A 12481-nucleotide genomic window follows, 5' to 3' on the forward strand; every position below is an offset into this window, starting at 1 on the left:
TGATCAAGTCATGGCCGAGTGACATTAAGTCATCAAATGAACTTGTCAAAAAATTTATTGACATTCATTTTATCCTTTGTCTCAAAAGACAAAAATACCCTTTTAACTATTTTCGTTCTTGTTTTGACTTAGCTTCCAGTTTAACTATTCCTATCGATGTGATTCGTGACAGTGACCTCATGGACCCAAATGAACAAAGCTTGAGCTAAACACTTGGACTCAAAAGTTCACAAACCTTTTCCAAGTTTAGCTTAATGCCAACTGACTCCACTAAAGAGCTGACACTGAAAATCTCTCGGTTCAAATGAATTTATTTTCTACTCAAGAATTCGATCTAATTATGATGAGCGGATCCACTGAATATTATCTATGCTACCCTTCATGAATGTCATCAGCTAGTCGGGATTTACTAAATTACCATTTTACCCTTCTAGCTGTTATTTCCTCAACTCCTTTGTCGCTTATGAATAAGTTAGAAACAATGTATTGACGAGGAGCTAACAAGTCACATTGTTTCATCCAAAAGAGTCAGGACTCAATTTGGACACTGGCCAGTTCATTTATTCACACTCCAAGGAACAAAGCATGAGGTGACATACATTGCATTTCAGCAATCTTGTACATGAATTCCATATCTATGAGAACTTCACAAAGTTACTCATGACATACTCACAACTTAGTATTTCACCAATAGGCCCTGTTCGGAATGACATAGTGAGTCCGAACTCTGACTTTCTCAAATGAGAATACTAAGGTGTGAAATGGCATGTCTCATTTCAGGATTAAGGTAAGCATGATGCAATTCATACATAGTGACTTCGAGACATAAGAGGTTAAATGGTTTGTTCTTATATTGTCTCTAGAAGTGCACTGGTCAATTCAGTACCTTCGGAAGATACCTAGAAGAACTATAGAGTCCCCAACTCTCAATGCCTCATAACCAGACATCATAGATTCTTCTAACAATCATACTGAGGTCAATAGTCCTTTGACCCTAAGATTGCGAATATATCGTTTTAAGCAAACTACGAAGAGTTTGTTCATGCAAATCTACATTTGTCTCTTCGTAAGTTGTTAGGTTTGTTTATGGACTAAAAGACCAGGGTTTTATCATAAAGCTTCAGACAAGGAAGATTGAATGAACGTTTCAACTTTTTATTAATGAATAAGCAATTACAAGCAAGAGTCTTCGTAAGACTATATGACATCAAATGTACATAAATAGACACTACTACTCTTCTTGTGGGCACCATTGACAACATCCACGTCTCCGCGTTGCGCGATCTCTCGAATCAAATGGTATTTCCTCTCAATATGTGTAGAGCGCTTATGGCTTCGAGGTTCCTTTGAGTTATCGACCGCCCCACTATTATCACAATAAAGGGTCACGGGCTCGTCGACTTTTGGAACAACATATTCTGCTTCATTATGGAGTCAGTAATGCAAGATTGCTTAATACTCCTCCACACAACAGCTCCACCATTAAGGATGAACACAGATCCCGAAGTGGATTTCCTGGAATCCTTATCCGCTTGAAAATCGGAGTCGGTATATCCCGTCATAGTCAGGTCAGTACATGAGTATGTAAGCATCAAATTCCTAGTTCTTTGAAGGTACTTAAGAACATGCTTAACAGCAATCCAGTGCTCGGGTCTAGGGTTGGATTGGAAACGGCTAACTACGCCAAAGCCAAAACATATATCAGATCTAGTGCAAAGCATGGCATACATGAGGCTTCCTACGGCAGAGGCGTAAGGAATTTTCCTCATGTCTTCAATCTCTTGTGCACTCTTTGGAGACTGGTCCTAAGAGAGTGAAACTCCATGCCTAAAGGGTGTTTGGCCCTTCTTGGAGTCTTGCATCGAGAAGCGATCCATTACCTTATCAATATAAGACGCTTGAGAGAGCGACAGGGTCCGGTTTTTCCTATCTCGAAAGATTTGGATCCCCAGAATGTACGCGGCTTCTCCTAGATCCTTCATATCGAATTGCTTTGCCAGCCAGACCTTAACCTCAGATAACTTACCCACGTCATTACCAATGAGTAGTATATCATCGACATATAGTACCAGAAACACAACTTTGCCTTCATGTATTAAGTTGTAAACACAAGGCTCATCTATTGACTGTTCAAAGCCAAAGGTCTTTACAGTTTCATCGAATCTAATATTCCATGACCTAGATGCTTGCTTTAGTCCATAGATGGATTTAAGCAACTCACAAACCTTGGTCTCTTGACCTTTATCCACAAAACCGTCTGGTTGAGCCATGTAAATGCGCTCGTCAAGATTGCCATTCAGAAAGGCTGTCTTGACATCCATTTGCCAGATCTCATAGTCGAGAGCTGCAGCTATGGATAGGAGTATGCGGATGGATTTAAGCATCGCGACTGGCGAGAAGGTTTCTTCATAGTCAAAGCCTTCTTGTTGGGTATAACCCTTCGCCACAAGTCGTGCTTTGAATGTCTCGACGTTCCCATCAGGACCCCTTTTCTTCTTGTATATCCGCTTACACCCTATGGGTTTAATCCCTTCAGGAAGGTCTACAAGTTTCCAGACATTGTTGACATACATCGAGTGCATTTCAACTTTCATGGCGTCAAGCCAAAGGTTTGATTTAGAACAAGCCATCGCTTGGCTATAGGAAACACGATCATCCATGTCAGAGACGGCTACAAGAGAGTCTCCATAAGACATGTACCTGTAAGGCTTTTGAGTAGCCCTCCCACTACGTCTAAGTACTACTTGACGAGATTCTGATGAGTTAGGTTGTGTTTCAGTTGGGGTAAAAACAGTTCTTACAGATGAGGTAGAAGCTTCCTCACCCAACTTTTTTTCAAGCACAATTTTGCTTCTAGGTTTCGCATCCTTCATGAAGTCCTCCTCAAGGAAAGGAGCATTCGTGCTAACGAATGTCTTATCGTCCTCGGGACTATAGAAAATGAAACCTTTGGTTTCCTTTGGATATCCCACAAACAGGCACAATTCTGACCTACTAGCCAACTTGCTAGTCTTTTGCCTTAGCACATATGCAGGGCAACCCCAAATTCGGATGTGGCCCAAACTTACTTTACGGCCAGTCCATCTTTCATAAGGAGTACCACGAACCGTTTTAGACAGAACTTGGTTCAGAATGTAAGCGGCTGTTTCGAGGGCATATCCCCAAAAGGAAAGCGGGAGTGATGAGTAACTCATCATCGATCTAACCATCTCCATAAGAGTTCGGTTTCTTTTCTCTGACACTCCGTTTTGTTGAGGTGTGCCAGGTGCGGTAAGCTGAGAAGCGATACCTTCTTCTTTAAGAAAGTCATCGAACTCTCCAGACATATACTCACCACCTCGATCAGATCGAAGGGTTTTGATCACTTTGCCAGTTTGCTTTTCTACTAAAGCCCTAAAGACCTTAAATACGTTAAAGGTCTCGGATTTGTGTTTGAGCAAATAGACAAAACCATATCGCGAGTAATCATCGGTAAAGGTAACGAAGTATTCGTATCCTCCACGTGCCTGTTGGCTGAGCGGACCATATACATCAGAATATATTAGTTCCAGCAACTCAGTGGCTCTTCGACCCTTATCGGAGAAAGGTCGCTTAGTCATTTTTCCTTCTATGCAGGATGCACAAGTAGGTAGTGAACCTATTGCAGAGGCTTGGAGTGGACCGTCCCTCACAAGTCTCTTAATCATATCTAGACTGATATGACCAAGTCTCAAGTGCCAGAGGTATATTGATTTTGTTAGATCGGAGGATTCAGAAAGTTTGATCCTCTTTGGCTCCCTAATTAGATCATTATCTATTTCGGTGTCTAAAAGAGAAGGTTGAGTGGGATAGATGTAGAAAAGAGCATTCTTCATACATGCATCAGTGACAAAAGAATTATCAGGAAACGAAATACGAATTCCATTCTTTATGAACTTTAAACAATAATCTTGCTCACGAAGACGAGCAACGGATATTAAGTTCTTCCCAAAGGTAGGAACAAAATAAACATTATTCAAGTTTAAAGTGCGGTCTTCAAAAGACAGCGTCACGGATCCCACAGCCTTTGCAGACACCAGGCTCCCATCACCCCCATTTGAAATAGAACTCGCCTTCCTCTAAGCTTTTGGTTTTCTTGAAACCATTCAAGGAACAACAAATATGGTTAGTAGCAGCGGAGTCAAGAATCCACGTTCATACATTATCAGCTACTAAGCATGCTTCGGTAACTAGTACAATACTATGTTGCTATGCTTTGAGATTGGCAGGACATTTCTTTTTATCGGCCTTGTGAGGTCTCTTCTTAGTTCCAGAGGTGGAGGCTTTTTGCTCAGTAGCATGTGCCTCTCCTTGATTCCTCATTCTCTTAGTGAGACCTACAGCAGTGTGAAGTTCCTTCATTAGCTTGGTAACAGTGTACTCTAGCTTGTTTATGGAGTAGTTCATCTTGGAGGAATCAAGAGATGCGGGGAGAGTTTCTAAGATCATATCTATGACACTCTTCTCATCAATCTCAGATCCTAGGATTTCCATTTTATGTAGAAAACTAATTATCAGTATCATAAAGTCTCCAACAGGAGTCCTAGCCTTCATGTGACAGTTCATAAACTGTCGGACTGCTTGTTGCCTTGTTTGACGCCCTTGCCCTCCAAACATCTCAAGGAGATTGTAGAGCATTTCGGCGGCAGTCTCCATGTTACGATGTTGCTCTTTCAGTATATTGTTCATAGATGCCAAGATATAGCACCTCACAATCTCATCGGATCGAAGCCAGGCCGCTAAGGCGTCATTGTCCTCTTGAGTCGAATCATCATTCGTCAGAGGAGGACACGGGGTGGTGAGTACCCATTTGTGCTTGTTAATGGTAAGGATGAAGTCGAGGTTATGTTTTGAATCTACGTAGTTTTCGTTTTCGAGTTTGTTCGAGGAAAGGATGAAAGAGAGAGAGTTGGGAGACATATTGCCTATAAAAGTTGAAACAAGTTTATGATTAGTCTTTGGTTTAGGATTTAAGTTTGTTTAAGACTTTATAAAATCCAAAGGTGTTATAAACCAAACGATAATTTACTTCTTCGAGGGAAGGCCGCAAAAAATCTCCATTTATAAGTAAATGACACATCATTAATGCTTAGCCAAGATGTCAATACACCAATTTTGACTAGCCACCTTTTAAATTGGTTTGATCACTCACATCTTTTCGCAGGGCCTCGAGGGAGGATTACTAGGGATTGAGTCTAAGTGTGTAACCAACCACTTAGTCCAAGAGATCGACTTTGAAAAACAATCCGCCGAGGGGAGGTCTTGTCTCATTGTCTCACTCTCAGACTTAACTCATTGAGCAATGATCAGAGCAAAGCGCCCTTGAGTACTCTCATTTAAGAGAGGGCCACGAGGGTGACTCTTAGTCTGGCGACACTTGCACTTTTCATTAGTGTTGGAGATCGCGGGTTACAAACAACAAGTATAACCCTCCCACTTAGTTTTTGGAGTTGGTTCATCGACTCTTATAAGTTCGGAAACAGATTTCCTAGTTAGAGAGCGACAAAGCGGACAACTAGAAGAGAATCCTAGATCGACATGTTCAGATCAGTATTTGTGCATAAAGGCACAAGGTACATACTCGATCTTTTCCTATTTTCTATTCCGGGAAAGTGCATGAGGGAAGTGTGAACTTCAACTCACTCGAACACTTGAAAGTTTGAGATTACACATCTTTTTATTTTTCGGCTTGTCTACAAAGAGACCTCCCACTCAAATTTTCAAGAGCATATAGATTTTAAACATATGTGATATAGATATAGTTTTGAAAACATTTTGAAAATTTATTTGATTTGGATGACAAAATATTTTCAAGTTTGAAAGTGAAAACGGTTTTTCAAAATTCAAACTAGTTTTGTAAAAACTCAATTTCAATTAAACTTTCAAAAATCAAAACATTTTAATCTTACACATCATGTTTACAATCTTATAAAAAACATTTTTTCTCAAGAAAATTTTCTCATTAGAGTTCTATAACTCATGGTAGTGGGGCTGAAAATCCGGAATTCTAAAAAACTAGAGTTTCGGAACAGCCGCGCACCTCGGAGTAAAATCGCCATAACTGGCGGATCCGATGTCCTTTTGACCTGAAACCGGTTGCATTGGACAGAGGACAGACAGAGCTTTAATTTGATTCAAGAGTCATTAAATTTAGATTTTTGAGAAGAGAGTTATGGCACTTTTACTGCGGATTATACTCCAGCTCGAAGAAAAAGAAATAATTAAAGCTTGGTCTTTTTAGGTGCGAAAAAGAATCGAGTGTAACGGAACGTTTTATGAAGTTATTTACAGCTTTTATTAGCAAGGTAATAACAAGGCATAAAAGAAAAAACAACAAGCATAAAACGATTCAAGTAAAAACAAGAAACTAGTAAAGCAAGAAAACTAGTCACAAAATTTTACTCGAAAAATCTCAAACCTTTAAAACACGTTTTTCAATATAAAAAAATTAAAAACTTTTAGAACTGATTCTAACATGTTTTAAAAACATCCCAAAATCATAGAAAAACAACATGGTTTTTAATTTAAAGACATGAGCAATAAATTAAAAAAATCTAAGATAACAATTCTAACTTGTCACAAAATTAGTAAACTTTCGAAAACGATTTTCAAGCTCATATTTTTAAATACATGTACATGCATATCTTTGACCATAGCTCTCATACCATTTGTTGGAATTGATCTAGGGTTTCAGAAAAAGATTAAACGCTTCGGGAAGCGGCTGAATTTTAAAAAATTTCTTTACAAGTAAAAACAGTTTTTTACTAACATAGACAAAGAGCAAGTACACGTAATTAAAAACTATTATGAGCTAAGAAGTTTACTAACCTTTCTTGAAGCTTGATCTTTGAGAAGCTCTTAGAAAGTTGCAACGCTCGTCTCCCCTCGCAGCACGTCCCTCTTTCTTTCCTCGGCACCTCGAGCAACCACGAAAGTTTCTATCACTAAATCACTCGAGAGAAAAGGAATTAGTGAGTGGGCACTTTTAAACACTACGACTTAAGAACAAGTCTTGAAGTCGCAGAGCTAAACTCTAGGTCAAATGACGAACCTAGGTGCCGAGACAAAACATCGACGTTTGGAACAACTTCCAAATACTTATGGAATTTTCTAAGCCATACAGCCTCTTTGGATGCTTCACAAGCAGCCACATATTCTGCTCTCATTGTGGAGTCAGCAATGCAAGATTGCTTAATACTTATCCACACAACAGCCCCACCATTAAGGATGAACACAGATCCCGAAGTGGATTTCTTGGAATCCTTATCCGCTTGAAAATCGGAGTCGGTATATCGCGTCATAGTCAGGTCAATACTTGATTATATAAGCATCAAGTTCCTAGTTCTTCGAAGATACTTCATATCGAATTGCTTTGCCAGCCAGACCTTAATCTCATATAACTTACCTACATCGTTACCTATGAGTAATATATAATCGACATATAGTACCAGAAACACAACTTTACCTTCGTGTATTAACTTGTAAACACACGGTTCATCTATTGAATGCTCAAAACCGAAGCTCTTTATGGTTTCATCGAATCTAATATTCCATGACCTAGATGCTTGCTTTAATCCATAAATAGACTTAAGCAACTCACAAACCTTGGTCTCTTGATCTTCTTCCACAAAACCGTCTGGTTGAGCCATATAAATGCGCTCGTCAAGATTGCCATTTAGGAAGGGCATCTTGACATCCATTTGCCAGATCTCATAGTCGAGAGCTGCAGGTATGGATAGAAGTATGCGGAAGGATTTAAGCATCCCGACTGGCGATAAGGTTTCTTCATAGTCAATCCCTTCTTGTTGGGTATAACCCTTAGCCACAATTCGTGCTTTGAATGTCTCGACGTTCCCATCTGGACCCCTTTTCTTCTTGTATATCCACTTACACCCTACGGGTTTAACCCCTTCGGGAAGGTCCACAAGTTTCTAGACTTTGTTGACATACATCGGGTGCATTTCAACTTTCATGGCGTCAAGCCAATGGTTTGATTTAGAACAAGCCATCGCTTGGCTATAGTAAACGGGGCCATCCATGTCGGAGATGGCTACGAGAGAGTCTCCATAGGACATGTACTTGTCAGGCTTTTGAGTAGCCCTCCCACTACATCGAAGTACTACTTGACGAGATTCGGAAGAGTTAGGTTATGTTTCAGTTGGGGTAAGAACACTTCTTTACAGATGAGGTTGAAGCTTCCTCACCCAACTTTTCTTCAAGCACAATTTTGCTTCTAGGTTTTGCATCCCTCACAAAGTCCTCCTCAAGGAAACGAACATTCGTGCTAACAAAAGTCTTATCATCCTCGGGACTATAGAAAATGAAACCTTTGGTTTCCTTTGGATATCCCACAAATAGGCACAATTCTGACCTACTAGCCAACTTCCTAGTCTTTTTCCTTAGCACATGTGCAGGGTAACCCCAAATTCGGATGTGGCCCAGATTTATTTTACGGACAGTCCATCTTTCATAAGGAGTACCAGGAACCGTTTTGGACGGAACTTGGTTCAGAATGTAAGCGGCTGTTTCAAGGGCATATCCCCAAAAAGGAAAGAGGGGGTGATGAGTAGCTCATCATTGATCTAATCATCTCCATAAGAGTTCGGTTTCTTCTCTCTGACACTCCATTTTGTTGAGGTGTGCCAGGTGCGATAAGCTGAGAAGCGATACCTTCTTCTTTAAGAAAGTCATTGAATTCTCTAAACATATACTCACCACCTTGATCGGATCGAAAGGTTTTGATCACTTTGCTAGTTTGCTTTTCCACTAAAGCCCTAAAGACCTTAATTACGTTAAAAGTCTCGGAATTGTGTTTGAGCAAATAGACAAAACCATATCTTGAGTAATCATCAGTGAAGGTTACAAAGTATTCGTATCCACCACGTGCCTGTTGACTGAGCGGACCACATACATCAGAATGTACTAGTTCCAGCAACTAAGTGGCTCTTCGACCCTTGGTTGAGAAAGGTTGCTTAGTCATTTTTTCTTCAATACAAGATTCACAAATAGGTAGTGAACCTATTGCAGAGACTTGGAGTGGACGTCCCTCACAAGTCTTGTTGTCGCTCGTTTTTGGACAACGATTTAGAAGCATCAAGCGGTTAGACCCAAGGCCGGACCCAGTGGCCTCGCTTTAGCTTGAGCGTGTCGGACTCGATATCTCGAGTCTTCCCTTAGCTGTCAATGGTCCATGAGCTCGCCGACATACCTGAAACCGATAAGAGAACCGTGAACTAAGAAGGGAAAACAGAGGGGGTGCCTCTGTTTACCTCTCTGATGTTCAACATTAGTGGGATTGGGGTGGAGTATAGAGGTTTTAGAGGGTGAGAGGCCAAAGATGAAACGAGTGAAGTATGAGTTCGACAGCGTTTCAAGACTAAAAAATGGATTACCTTTGGGAGAGGGCGGTCCTCTGTATTTATGGACGACCAAGGGTGTTTTGGGCAACCCCTTGGCCGAGTGAGTCTTTGGGTCGGCCAATGGCCGGCTGAGAGTTTGGGCCGGCCAATGGCAGGCTGAACCTGGGTCGGCCATTGGCTGGCTGAAAGCTTGGGCCGGCCAATGGCCGGCTGAAAGCTTGGGCCGGCCAATGCCGGCTGAAAGCTTAGGCCGGCCAATGGCCGGCTGAACTTGGGTCGGCCATTGGCCGGTTGAAAGCTTGGGCAAGCCAATGGCCGGTTGAACCTGGGTCTGCCATTGGCCGGCTGAAAGCTTGGGCCGGCCAATGGCCGACTGAATTTGGGTCGGCCATTGGCCGGCTGAAAGCTTGGGCCGGCCAATGGCCGGCTGAAACTGGGTCGGCCATTGGCCGGCTGAAAGCTTGGGTCGGCCAATGGTTGACTGAACTTGGGTCGGCCATTGGCCGGCTGAAAGCTTGGGCCGGCCAATGGCTAGCAAAACTTGAGTCGGCCATTGGCCGGCTGAAAGGTTTGGGCCGGCTATTGGCCGAGTCAAGGTTTTGCCGTCCGGTGGCTGTCCGAAACCTTGCGCGGGTCGTGTAGGTTGAAGTGACGCTTTTTTCCTCGTCGGTCCGGGACGGGCCGACAACATTAGCCCCCCGAGTTTTCGGTCGAGTGTGGGTCGAGTGGAAACTCATTACTTGAGCTGACGTGCGGACCTGGGATGAATGCTGCCGAGTTTGTGAACGCACCGTAGAAAGGCTTTTAATGCATCGTGAGGGACAGCCTTTTTTCGCGCCACGAGGGACGACTTTTGTGCATCGTGATGGACAGCTTTGGTTGTCTTTCATTTTACGTGTCTTATGTTTTTGATATATTATCGGCATCGATTCGCATGGTTTTGTTGATGCGCGTATTATTTTCTCGATTTGTCGATGAAGGCGTAATCGATTCGCACGTCTTGTCGGTGCGTGGCTTATTTTCTCGACTTACCAATGAAGGCAAATCGATTCGCATGTCTTGTCGGTGCGTGGCTTATTTTCTCGACTTACCAATAAAGGCGTAATCGATTCGCACGTCTTAGTGGTGCATGGCTTATTTTCTCAACTTGCCAATGAAGGCGTAATTGATTTGCACGGCTTTGTTGGTGGGGCGCGGCTTATTTTCTCGACTTACCAATGAAGGCGTAATCAATTCGCACGGCTTAGGAGTGCGCGACTTATTTTCTCGACTTACCAATGAAGGCGTAATCGATTTGCACGGCTTTGTTGGTGGTGCGCGGCTTAGTTTCTCGACTTACCAATGAAGGCGTAATCGATTCGCACGGCTTGGGAGTGCGCGGCTTATTTTCTCGACTTACCAATGAAGGCGTAATCGTTTTGCACGGCTTTGTTGGTGGTGCGCGGCTTATTTTCTGGACTTACCACGTAGTCGATTCGCACGGCTTGGGTCTTGAAGGGCCTCGGTGCCACATTGCGTAACCAGGTTTTCTGTGGATGGCTAGACCAGTTTCGTCCGATGGGCGTAGGCCTTTGAAACCCATATGCGACTCGCTGCCTATCGGCGCACGAGCTGGGCGGTGAGCGTGACCATACCACCTCATGAACGTAGGACCCTTGGGTGCGCGTATCATGTGATAGGCGGGGTTAGGTGTAGACTTGATCCCCCGGCGAGTGTGGCACCTTAGTGCACTGGTCGCGTTTTCGGGTTGAGTCTCTTGGGTCGAGTCTTGTGCCCTTGTGAACGCGATGCCATGGCGCGCGCGTCACGTTTGGGGACTCGATTGGACCATTCTTTCTCTCACGAGAGTGTCGTAGAGCAAATTTTGGTGCGCCGTTAGGGGCGACATAACCACATCGTTTAGGGACGATTTTTGTTGCTTGCGGGAGAGCACGTAGATTTATCCTTGAAGTTGTGCATGTTTGACACGAGGACTTTCAAGTCGACTCGTGGGCTTGTGACTCAACTCGAGGAGTAAACTCAACTCGAGGAATCATGCGTAAAGTCAACGCGATGTCTCGCCAATCGACCTGTGAATCAAGACTCGGCTCGACTTGTGAACTCAACTCAAGGATTTACTCATAGAGTTGACATGAGGGCTTGTCAGCCAGTTCGTGGACTCGGGACTCGACTCGAGGAGCGAACTCAACTTGAGGAGTCATGTGTTGAGTCGGCATGAGGACTTATCAGTCGACTCGTGGACTCGGGACTCAACTCGAGGAGTGAACTCAACTTGAAGAGTCATGTGTAGAGTCGACACAATGACTTATTAGTCAACCCGTGGACTCGGGACTCAATTCGAGGAGTGAACTCAACTCAAGGAGCCATGTACAACGTTGACACGAGGACTAGTTAGTCGTGTTGTCAATGGTGCCCACAAGAAGAGTTGTAGTCTTCATTTTATACATTTGATGTAATAAAGTCTCACGAAGACTCTTGCTTGTAATTGCTTATTCATTAATAAAAAGTTAAAACCTTCATTCATTCTTCCTTGTCCGTTTGAAGCTTTATGATAAAACATTAGTCTTTAGTCCATAAACAAACTAAACAACTTACAAAAAGACAAATGTAGATTTGCATGAACAAACTCTTCGTAGTTTGCTTAAAACGATATATTCGTAATCTAAGGGTCAAAGGAATATTGACCTTCGTATGATTGTTAGGAAAATCTATGATGTCTGGTTATGGGGCATTGAGAGTTGGAGACTCTATAGTTCTTCTAGGTATCTTCCGAAGGTACTGAATTAACCAGTGCACTTCTACAGACAAAATAAGAACAAACCATTTAACCTCTTATGTCTCGAAGTCACTACGTATGAATTGCATCGTGCTTACCTTAGTCCTGAAATGAGACATGCCATTTCACAGCTTACGTATTCTCATTTGAGAAAGTCAGAGTTCGGACTCACTATGTGATTCCGAACAGGGCCTATTGGTGAAGTACTAAGTTGTGAGAATGTCATGAGTAACTTTGTGAAGTTTTCATAGATATGGAATTCATGTAATAGATTGCCGAAATGCAATGTATATCACCTCATGCTTTGTTCCTTGGAATGTGAATAAAT

Source organism: Urtica dioica, chromosome 5 (assembly GCF_054948205.1).
Source record: "Urtica dioica subsp. dioica isolate 48M chromosome 5, U.dioica_male_clone48M_v1_H2, whole genome shotgun sequence".
Taxonomy (NCBI): domain Eukaryota; kingdom Viridiplantae; phylum Streptophyta; class Magnoliopsida; order Rosales; family Urticaceae; genus Urtica; species Urtica dioica.